The sequence below is a fragment of the Rhopalosiphum maidis genome, chromosome 2, assembly GCF_003676215.2.
Source record: "Rhopalosiphum maidis isolate BTI-1 chromosome 2, ASM367621v3, whole genome shotgun sequence".
Classification (NCBI taxonomy): domain Eukaryota; kingdom Metazoa; phylum Arthropoda; class Insecta; order Hemiptera; family Aphididae; genus Rhopalosiphum; species Rhopalosiphum maidis.
The window spans coordinates 50,687,399-50,700,440 of NC_040878.1; the positions used below are offsets into that span (position 1 = coordinate 50,687,399).

Genomic DNA, 13,042 nt, shown 5'->3' on the forward strand with positions numbered 1-13,042 from the left:
TTAACATTTATAAAATATGTAGTTTTTCGTTTCAAAATTATTTAATTATGCCCTTTAAATTAGTTTGTACCATAATTATAATATGTGACCTACTTATAATTTTTATTTTACTTTAAAAGAATACAAATTGTATACACCGATATGTGTATAAAAAGTTTATATTATAAATTGGGATGAAAAACCTAAATAGAAATTATATAACACTTATCTGCTGATATATACAATAAAAAAAAAAGATTAAATCGAAAAATATCAACACTACTTTTTCTACATGTAGTGCTAATTACCATATAGTTATTAATTTATTATAGTGCAATAAGTAGCTATATTTATCACTGCCTTAAGCATTTTTTAGTGTATCTTAACTAAAATATAAGTATAAGCTATAGTGATTTCGTATTTTCTAAGAATATGAAATATCCTAATTTAAGTGAATTTATTATTAAAGTTGAACTATACATTTATTTTATAAAATACAGTTTTTGTAAAATGTGTAGACAGGTGACGGGAATTTATAATACATTATATTATAATGGTATATAAAATACGTATAATATTAGTGACTTGGCGGGCGTATATGAAAATAATTATAAAAATGCTTCTTACACTATAAAACATGAATATTAAATACTCCTTATTTAATATACATTTTAAAACGGGTTTAATCGTGAACTTGACCAATCATATGTTTTATAAAATAAAATATTAATTTAGCTCGAAAATCGGATAGAACGTAACAATAAAAATAAATAAATAAAACAAAATTGTATACAAATACATATAATGTGTGTGGTGTGTTTAACATTAGATGTTTTTACAAAAATAATACTTATAAGACAGTAGATGCCAGTCGTCAACTATATAAAAACAACGACTGTTATGCGCTTATGGCTATATAATAACACTGGACCGCTGGCATAATACCTATAATTGATAATGATTTAATAATATAGCTATTAAGTATCAGTAGAATAATATATTTACCTTTATATAATATACATGATGTATAAAAACTCATAGATACATAATATAACTATATATGTATATTATATATTATACATATTAATATCTATTGAATGTTTCCACTGCATAAACGAGTCTTTTTTCGTCCAAAATAGGAAAAACGTTTGAATCGTATATTAACCATTCAGGTTTAATTATATAATTGTTTATAAATTGTACTTATAAATTGCTACTTTAATTATGTAATAATGTGATAATAACAAAGTGTATAAATACTAAACGAAATATCGAATAAAATCTATGTAGAACTGACAAAGTAAAATAACAATTATTGTACGCGCGGACACTATAAATATTATTTAAGTATATTTAAGCTTAAGTGCTGAAAGTGGTTACCAAAAATTGAGAAACGATTTAAGTTGAAGTGCACAATTCCAAATCTTATACATTTAATCACGTTTGTGAAAAAAAACAGCAGCAAAAGAAGCTACGAAAACATATTTAAGGTACACATAGATATCAACGATCTGTTGATTTATAGTAAGCATAAGAATATTATCTATGTCACAGACGGTTTTACTGCATTTATGAATTCGCCGGAATTACAACTGCGGACATAACAACGAGTGATTCATTGTTTTTAATAATTCGTATATATTTTACACCAACGAATCTTCCATTAGCTATGAAAGGTAGTCAAAGGCCGAGAGTTACACGACAACCTGCACCGTCATAGTAATTCCAGCGTTGTCACTCGTCACACTGAGTACCGACGTAGTAGTGAGCCGTATCTGCAAATCGTTTTACCCGAAAGAAGTGACTCAAGAAATTTCCCCAATTTAGTGTTTACTTTACTTCAAGCCGGTATATTTGAAAATTATAAATATACATATAATTTTTTTTTTAATGTCATTGAGGAGAATATTAATAACAATTTAGAAAATTAGATATTATCGATAACCGACTAATCGAGTTTAAGGACGCTCAGACTTATACAGACTACTACATAATATACGTAGAATGTAGTGTACGTGTGCAACGGTTTTTCCTCCCGTAGAATACGATGAGTTTATAAATCACTATTAAAAGGTATTCTATAAAGGGTTTATTTGCCCGTTATTTATTTATTCAATAATTTTATCTCATTTCAAAATCTTTTGCAAAATTTATTGATATTTAGCAAAAAAAATGTTCGGGTAACGTTCTCCAAATACTTGTACTAATTAATACACAACATGATTCAGATACAAACGGCGGTCGTCATAACCGCACACTTGCCGTTCATACTGCACATTTTACACCGTTCAATACCGCACATATTTATTCTATTGTTAAAAAGGGAAATTTGGAAGGTCGATAGTTCAAAACCGCACACACTTGATTCACAGCTAAAAATTAAATAGTGAAATCACAAAATTGTTTTTTATCTAGACAAGTAGCCTTAATTTCAACAAACGCCTTAGGAACCAAATGCGGAAAACCTAAAAAAAAGTTTTAACTTTAATCCAGATTGTGAATTATTATTATTGTAATTATTTTTGATATTTTAATAGAACTGATTTTTCTGTATAATATAATAATCTCGTAAGTTTTATTTTTATGATTTTGTGATCTTGATTAAATATGATTAAAAGTATGCGGTTTTGAACGACAACATTTTTTTGAAAGTGTGCGTTTATGAACGACGCCCGATATAAATAGCTTTTTTATAAAATAAAATAAAATAAAAGGTTTTCCAATGTTAGTAGTTATACCATAGCCTACCGAGACTTAAATTGGACACTGGCTATACGGTCAACTCCGCGATTATCTCGACAGACGGTAGCAGGGTATACCATATGTTATGACTTATGGGTATAAACTATACGTAATATGAAAAAAAACGATGATATAATAACGCCATCTTCAATAGATCTTATAATTATGATTATATATCATTGCCGTGACGAATCGACGTCGCGATCTGCAATTAAACCGTACCTAAATGGTATACTATTACCGCGTTATCGCGCCGTCGTCAACCACGGCAGCTCCAGCGCCGGTGGCAGGTGGTAGCGGGGCGGCTGCGTCGCACTAGCCGCGAGCCACGACCACGTTGGTAGTCCGGCGTCAAACTCACCGGTGTCAGGTTCTTATTTCAGTGACGGGCAGATCGACGTCGGTCTCGCGAACGTGTTATATTATATTTTTCATGAGAATAGTATAATTTGCTGTGACGCGTTATAGTTATTTTTTTTTCACAAAACGTTTAATTAAACTTATTTTGACGATTTTTTCACGATATTTTTCGTGCCATCGCTGGATTTAGGGGATAGTAACGCCACTATTATATGTATATATATCGTGCCGAATATTACTCTCGACTGGATTACCGAATTTCCAATCTTGAATACCTCTGAAAATATTTTTAATAATAATAATCATATTGATGGTGTTCGTCGATACGCGTAGTTCGCCTTCGCATTTAGCCGGATGTCCGTTAGCGTTGTGATAACATCGCCTGTACTACGTGCGAAACTGTTTCGGTTTTTAGAAATAACGAGATTTCAACTACTCGGCTACACACACACACACACACACACACACCACACGGGACCAAATCAAGTCGAGGTAAGTGTTTTATCGCAGTTTGATATTTGTTTGTGACGTTTGAACGTTTCATAAACGCCAAATCATTCTGTGACGCATCTTTTCCGCAGTGTCGCACTATTGTGTAACTGCGGTATTTAATATAGTTTCTCCAAATCCTCATCTACCGATAAAATATATATGCTAATCAATATTGTTATTAAATATTATATTTTTTTCCCCCTATATTTATCAAATCTGGAGTTGTTATTAATAAAAAAAATAATAATATAATAAAACATAACGTGCTAACTGCGGAAATGCAGTTGAATTATTTTAGGGGTTTTAATTTATTTTTAAATTTTTTTCAAAATTAAGTTTACCTTTTAATAATCAAACATATAATATGCGTTACGTCCCCCCTTCGACTCCTTTATCTCTGAAGAACTTTGCCTATAATGTGTATTATCTTCAATTGTAAGTACCAGTTATCTACTGGCTACTACTATACATTCATGTCGTACTGTAAAATATGTACATAGATGTTATCTGCAGTGTCAATAAATATTAACTTTTAAATTAATTGTTGTATATATGTATAATATATGAATACATGACATGTCTATTCTGAGTATTCTGCATGTATCCATATAACACAGTAACTAAAATGTACAACATAAAGACATAAAAACTAGGTAGGTATTAGTTGTTTGTAAATACAATTTTATTGTACAAACATATCTTTATTGCTATAATACATAAATGATTGTGTAGGTACCACCTACCTATTTGTAAAATATTGTGCGATATTGTATGATTCAAAATATCGAAAATAATAATTTTTTTGATGCTTAGACTGTATTACAATGTTTGTTTTTCATTATTATTCGTTTAGATACTTTATTATTATCATTATACTCTACATAGATAATATTATATTTTATATAATAATATATTTCATGTTGTATACAATTTTATATTGTATACTCAATGATAGTATTGACAATGAATTATGAGTTGGCTATATAATATTAGGTATATATGTTTTGGTAGTTAAATTATTTCTTTCTATTCAAACAAAATAATGATATACTTTTAGCATGATAATTATTATAAGAATTTAAAGAGATTAATTTGTTTTTAATTTAGGAACATGTATACTATATTTATGACACGTACAAATAGTAAATACAAGTTTTGAAAAATTATTATTAAAATAAAGCTTATAGTAAGTAACTAGACGGTTATTTATCAAGATAAATTTTTAAAATTTTTTATTAAATAAGGGTACCAAATATTATTAATATATATATTTACTTCATAAAAATATTAATCATAAAAAATATACAACTGGATTATGTTATCAATTAGGTAATAATTGTATACGTGCATATCTGCTAAATATACGTAACTATAACGTGTATATTGTTTATATTGTATAAATACGATGTAATTAACTAACACAATATCTAAAACTGAAGAGCTAAATATGTATATTAAATATAAATATTATACATTATTTTTCAAATATTTTATGAATGCATATAATGTAAATCTTATGTGAATATTTTATATATATTATGTTTACCTATGATATAATACTGAATCGATTACAATATTAAAAACCTTTTCCTCCATCCTTCTTAAAATAATATTCTTATAAATACATTTTAATAAAGCTTATTGAATAATGACTATAATTAGTAATTGATTTTTAAATAAATTTATTATACAATAGAATAGCTAAAACCTGGTGATTTAAAATAATTGACGATTCTCTTCGTTGAGTAAATTAGTCAAATGACTCAAATAGTAATTTATAAATACGTATTAGTACGAACTAAGGTTTTGAGTAAATATACCTAAACAGAGGCGATTACCGAATATTGAACGCAATCATCTTTTATTTTTATAAATAGTGGAAGATTGTCATTGTATTGTGATTCATGTTACCTTTTTTTTAATAATTGTTAATGTCATAACTGCAATATAGATAAATTTATTTTATTAACTAGTTTAATATTACTTGATCATTCGAGTTCTATTTTAAAATATTATCAATATTTTATATTTAAATATTTGTTATTACTATAGGTATTCTTTTTTTATGAGCAAGTGTCTATGATGACTATAGATTGTATTATAAAAAATAACTAAAAATACAATGAATTTAAAATTTCTTTTCTTTTTTTTTTTCATTAAAAATGCCTATTAATAAATTAATCAATTACACAAATTTTAAATATCATTGAAAATTATTTTACTATATCTGTATAATATAGTCTATCAATACTACATTTCTTAAATGTATTAATGTATTAATTCTAATTAAATAAAGTAATATATAATCACAACATCAAATTTTAGTTTTAATTCTACGTATAATGTTGAAAATTACATGATTTTTAAAAATAAAAATTCAAAAGAATAAAAAGCATAAAGATTTTGAAAATTCATATTATTATTAGTTACAAATTGAAATCTAGACATTGCAATATACCGAGTTTCTATAAATTTAAAGTACTTTTTCTCAAGTCATACAAAACGCAAAAAATCCAAAATTAAGTTAAATCAAAAAAAGTTAATCACTGTAATATTAAACAATATAGTATTCGATGAATTTTCCTAAAACCATGTATACCAATAACTATAAAGAAGAAAATAAAAGAAGAAAAATTTAAATAAAAATGATTTAAATTTTTTTAACACAATCCAAAATTATATATTTTACACGCATCATTCATTAAACGTGTTGTTATATCAAAAATCATCAAGCATAGTTGTTTTTTGGTTAATACCAGTATATAATATTAAATAGACAAAACTCAGTGTAACGATGCATTTGGTCGTGAAAATATTTGTTTATTTAGTATTCAACGAGTAATTTATGTTGTGCACTTATGTGTTTGTCAAAACTGTGAACATGCATACAACTTATTCATTATGACTATTGATATGATAATGTATAGTTACTATTCTAAAATTAAAAGAAAAAATACATGATTTTTTTTTTTTATCTATTTTATAAAATACCTAATACTATAAGTACTATTATACGAGTATTATACTCTTGCAGCTGGTAGTCACATTATATAGGTTCTAGCGTACTGGTTTTGTTTATTTAATTTTTAAATTCCAAACGAACTATTGTATATTGTTATCTTAAAAAGCATTTGCATAAAATAATAATAACAAGCGAATATTATAAACTCGTATAATATTATTATTCAATTAAAAACCATACTTATATATAATATCACATCACTTTTTAAACGACTTTATTCAAATATAGCATTTAATGTTATCCATTTAAACAGATATACATTTTGTAATTTAAAAAATTATTTTGGAAACAGAAATGTAAATATTATGATGCATATTTCATACACATAAAAGTTGAATATCTACTCCTAAGTTAACAATACTTTGTAATTAAAATATACACAATAACGAAATGGTAACAAAGTAAATAACATAGGTATTTTTTCTTACATACTTGCTTCTTAATATTGGTCGTTATATATTATGTTGTACTTACGTCTGATTTTTCAGAGTTGAATACCATTAAATATTATATTAAATAAACTCATAGTTAAAAGTCAAGACTTTAAGGCTACAAAATATTAAGTTATACGCATGACTATAAAAAGTATAATTGTATAAACTGCGTGCTATAATATAAGTTTAAACAATTACGGTATTACCCAAGAAAAATAATTATATGTTTAATAAACTAAATTCTTAACACCTACGTAATTTATAAATATAATATTAATTCCAACTAATAACTATTGTTAAGTTACCTAATTAAATTTAATTATATGTTCGAAAATACATTTTCCGGGGAGGTTTTATGAGATTATGATTTATGATATAAAACAATGTATTTGGATATTGATACTTATTAATATATTACATCAGCAGATCAGTTATAATCTATATTCTATAATGTAAACTAAAAACAGTAATATTTTTTTTTATAAAATAAAAGCTGTATAATTGATATCATCTAGTTACAAAATTTGAAACGGATGAACACGTTACATTTAACACATATATTATCAATATAGTTAGGTTATAGGTTTTAATTTTTGAAAAATATTCCTTGTATACTATACCAACCTTACAAACACTTATTTTTACACAGATTTAGTATAGATAAATAATTTCACAGAGATGCGTATACAAATTATAGTAATTTTTTTTATTTTGTATCACTAATTCACAATATCAGGTGCTAAAATAATTATCTTTATTTATTAAAATTGAACAAACAATAATTATATGCTACCTGATTGAACAATATAGGACTAAATTATAGTTAGGTACTGTTTAGAGAAAATAATTTGTACATTTGACTTGAAACTGCTTAACTTGAAAATACATTTTTGAATGTTGTTTTATATATTTAAAATATTTACTGTTATTTGTGTATATATCCACACACTGGTTTACTGAACAGCCTCAACATGTCCCAACCCCTAGAATTATATTGTTTTCTAGTTACAGAAACGTAATAAAAAATAAATGTGTATAAATTACATTCTCTAAGTTCTGAAAAAGTTGAAACACAGTTACTAAAGACAAAACATACCTACATTTTTATATTGTTTTTGGACACCATCAAATATATCTTTCAAAAATCGTCAATATGACTCAAGACAACATTAATAATTATTTTTATTTTTATTTAATAATGATTAGAAAGTACAAATATAAATATTGAAATTCATATTAAACTAACTTCAATTTACATTTAAAAAAACTTATAAGAAATTTAATAATCTCAGATATAATCCTAATAATTGTACTGTCCATAGGTTTTATAGATCTAAATGTGTTAACCTTGGAATGCCAATATAGATAATTAGGTATTATATTTGGAGAACGTAACTAATGAATGCATACTGCATAGATACTAACAATTTCAATTGTATGAGCTTAATAATAAAACATTAAATAAATATATTCTATGTTTATTAAATTTAGTATTTCAATTTTAAAATAATTAAAGTAATTAGTTTAACAAAAAATGATTAAAAAACCGTCAATAATTTTTAGTCATTTTTAATTTAATAAAATAAAATATATCTTCGTTATTATATTGTATATATTTTTAAACCTTAAAAGGATACCTATAAATTTAAATTAAATTATAATTAGAAAATAATGTATATTATTTATTATTATATTCTTAATGACGTTAAATAAAAATATATTAACTTAATTAATGATTTTATTGTGTATTTTACAAACTGTATTCATATTTTTTTTAAGTTAAACTTTAATACACATTTTCAGAAACTCTTACTGAAAAATCAAAATAAATAATAAAAATAATGGATTAGGTATTATCATTACAATACATTATTATTGGTACAAACAAAGAAGTATTATTTTAATAAATTTTCCAGTAATTAATTAAACTAATAGATAGAAGCATCTAGTGCTTTGTGTTGTACGTGTTTTAATTATCTTAAAGGGAAATGCGACAGGAATAATAGTATTTTCAATTAAATATATTTTAAGTAATTTTAATCTTTTTATTTTTTTTTAAATAAAATAAATCTTTTATGTAAATTCATTTGATATAATGTATTTATATATTCCGTTTATAAACTCAAAGTGCAATTCATATATTCTCATATGCATATAATAATATCATCGTTTATCATAATTTTGATTTATTAAAAAGTTTATTTATTTTATTATGCATATAATTTTTTTAATGTAAAATTGTTTCAATTATTAACTTATACCTTTCCATCTTACCTTTTATGAACATTTATATTTTTTTTAAACTGAATAATACGAAAATGTAAAGTTAGTTATTATTTTAATAAGAAACACATAATATGGATTATAATCTAGTACGAAATTAAATAAAAGATTATATACTACTATGTCATTGCAGTGTATAATATGTCAATATATCTGCATATACATTTGGATTGTTATATATATGTGTATGTTCATTCATAACTTGCATACTTTTTTCACCAATTTTGATAACAAAACATCAAGGTCACCTCAATATGTATACTGTGCCGTCGCCGTTGGATACCGATTATGCTTTTTTACAACCATTTATTTATCGTTACTTGTCATATGCGTAGGTACCAGGTAAATTAGAAACAAGGTTGATTTATTTCAAATGTTTTATGAGGGTCATAATAGATTCAATTAATATCTTTTAATACCCTATATAAAAAAATTGAACTAATTTTCCTAAATTATTTTTATAAAAAATAAAAAGCTGTATTATGCATTCATACGGCTATTATTTCAAATAAAATAACTAACAAGTCCACCTTTACACGACATAATTTTAAAATAGTATGCATTTATTTATTTTAATAGAAATAAATCGACAAATTACTTTATACTTAGATAATAATTCATCTTTTTCTTTAGTTATGAATTTATTCACATTCTGATTTTTGTAATTTTTAAGCTTATCTATTTTTTTATACATATATTTTTGTAATTTGAGGTACCTATAAAATATATTTTATACCATTTAAAGCATGTGTAGTGTTGCAAACTTTTGTTAATCAAATGAGAATTACGTTTTTTATTTGTAAATTATTGTTAAACGAATGTTTTTTTTTTTTTTTTGAATATTAACCTACGTTTATAAATTGAAACTTCAAGGAATAGTTTCTGAATTATTAAACTGTATGTACTATATTGGAAATAAGCATAATAATACATAGTGACAGACTTAAATATATAGTTGCTATATTATGGTATGAAAATTATATAAATTATTAGTCGATATTAAAATCTTATAATTTTTAAATAATATTATCTTAGAATAACTAAGATACTACTCGTCTGAACACTGGATTTTGATTAAAATGTATCAACCATTTCAATAAAAATAATCATCTACTTAATAATAGCTATTGTAAATCATTTATATTTAAATTAATAATGTAAACAATGTAAATTACAAATTATTAAAGAAAATTAATATAGGTATTTATATAGTATACTATCATTGAGTATACTGGTATAATGTATAGCAAGTTTATACAAACTAATAACCATGATCAATGACAAATTGTAATTAATGTTAAGACACTAAAAATATAAATACAGAGGTGTTACCATCTTGGTACATATATATTTCATGATTTATTTATATTTTTCTTCTCGTATTTTTGCATTAAGTAATTGAAAAAGCCAGCATAAAACATTATACACTGTATATGGATATGAAAAATAAATCCATTCTATTCTCGTTGTACTTTATACAAAATAAAATATAAATAATTAACAACGAGTGAATAAAATATGATTTTGTTAAATTAATTTTGCTTATAAAAATAAATAGTACCTAAGCTTGGAAAGCATCACATAGAATAAGCATACATAATAATTAATAAACTTTGAAAAAGTTTGATATTTAATGCACTATAAAGACATAACATATAAATTAATACGTTATTTATATTTTACATAATTGTGGAAATTCATTAAACCTAGTGGATAATAATCAGTTAAATTATGTTTTTTATGTTTAAAACATAAAAAAAATTCTTTGAACTTTTCTAATTTAAAAATTTAAATTTAACACTACCTGCAGTATAAGTATAACATTGTACATTTTTAATTAATGTTTACCTACATATATATATTATAGTAAAATTCGTCTATAAGTTATATAAAAACAGTGATTCACAGTAGTCATAAGATAATGAAAAATTATGACAAACATCAGATTACGAATTCTTAATATCTTAATTATGACGCATAACGGTTTATGAATCATTCAATCGTATCATGATTACATGGTTAGTTCCTGTAGGTAATAAAAAGTAAATCTATCTAACGTAGGATTAAACTTGAACCTATCTGGATGTCAAAGTAACTGTTCATCTCAGACAAAGAGTTATAAAATGAAAGTAAATGTATAAACTGTGAGGCTAATGACTGTATTAAGTCATTTTTGCAAGGTCGATATTTAGTTTTTATGTTACACTTTTTCTATGAATCTATATATTGTTCAATATACCAAATTTATTGTAAATATTTATCATCATTCATCAATCACTGTTTTAAAGGTTATCGTCGTATTGATTCTGCAATATTTCGATGATATAGGTGATGTTACATCATTAATGAAATTTTATATTAGCTTAAAAAACTTTGTAATTCACTTAGTATATTTATCAGACTTTTTTTATAATTTAATAATGAATCTTCCTAATCAAATCTTGATTTTAGGGATTTTGAAGTAAGTATACCAATATATTTTAACATTAATATTTTATACACAATTTAAAAAGTGTCCTTTGGCGATACTAACTTTTTTTTAATAATAAAAATAGTGGTTTTTTTTATTGTAGATCCTTGAGTGCGTACTTTATTTGAAAGCGTTGATGATTTATAAATTGAATGTCAAATAAGCAATTTGTGTGTGAAAAACTAAGGAGTAAGGATAATTACCTCATTTAAATAAAATACCAAAAAATATACTCTTTATTTTAAACAATTTTAGTTTATAATAACAAAACATTTATCAATGAAAAAACATTTTCCTAACCGGTTTGATTATAATTTAAAACTTAACATTTATAAATAAAACGTGTTTATGTAAGTTATTGTCAATATTTGCATAGATATTTATATAAATAAAAAAAGCCAACTGAATATAATATTTAGCTATAGATGTTTGCTTTTATTTTTTTTTTAAATGAGAACTACAAGAATACATTTAAAAGAAAAGTGTTAACCTAATGAGATAATTATATTTATAGTACCTATGTATGGAATAACTTTTTACGTTGTTTATATATACGACACTCCAATTTTGAAATTATTAATAATATTTGATAGGTAATAATATTAAAGTATTAAAATATGTGTACCTACTAAAGTAACAATAATATCATATTTATATTTTATAGCTATAATTGTACATATTTTAATCAAACGTCCATAATAATAACTGATTACCATAAAATACCCTGATCTAATTACATATTATTCTACAACTATATCTACTGCTTAAAAATGAATTATCTTATCCCGTCGATAGTGTGTATAAAGAAACCATTACAATTAAACATTTAGCTGTATATTGTAATAAGGACTATAGATAATAAGAATAGGCTAATTTAAATCTCCGTAATTTTATTTTCTTATATTGACACTTAACCAAAGTAATACCACAGGTATTAGTGCATCGATACATTGACTAAATCAACGTTAAAAGTAAATACCGCTATCTGTTAATAGTATAATTATTTATATTAAACTAAAAATTATGTAGTATGGACTATGGAATTCAATATAATACATAACTTAAAATTCTTGTTATTCCTTTAGTCATGATGAAAAGTTTATGAATAAATTAAATTATGATATATATATATATATATATATATTGGACTTATTATCTACTGATTTTTTAAAAATAAATCTAGATACTCATATGTTTTATTTTTATAAAAAAAGTTTACTAGCCTTCATTTTTACTTAGACTTTAGATAATAGTATGTCT

The 13,042-nt window shown here is 24.0% G+C and overlaps 1 pseudogene; it reads left to right on the plus strand.

Moving 5' to 3' along the window:
- Positions 1-3,077: 3,077 nt before the first annotated feature.
- Positions 3,078-13,042, plus strand: part of LOC113554356 — a 32,703-nt pseudogene continuing 22,738 nt past the window's right edge.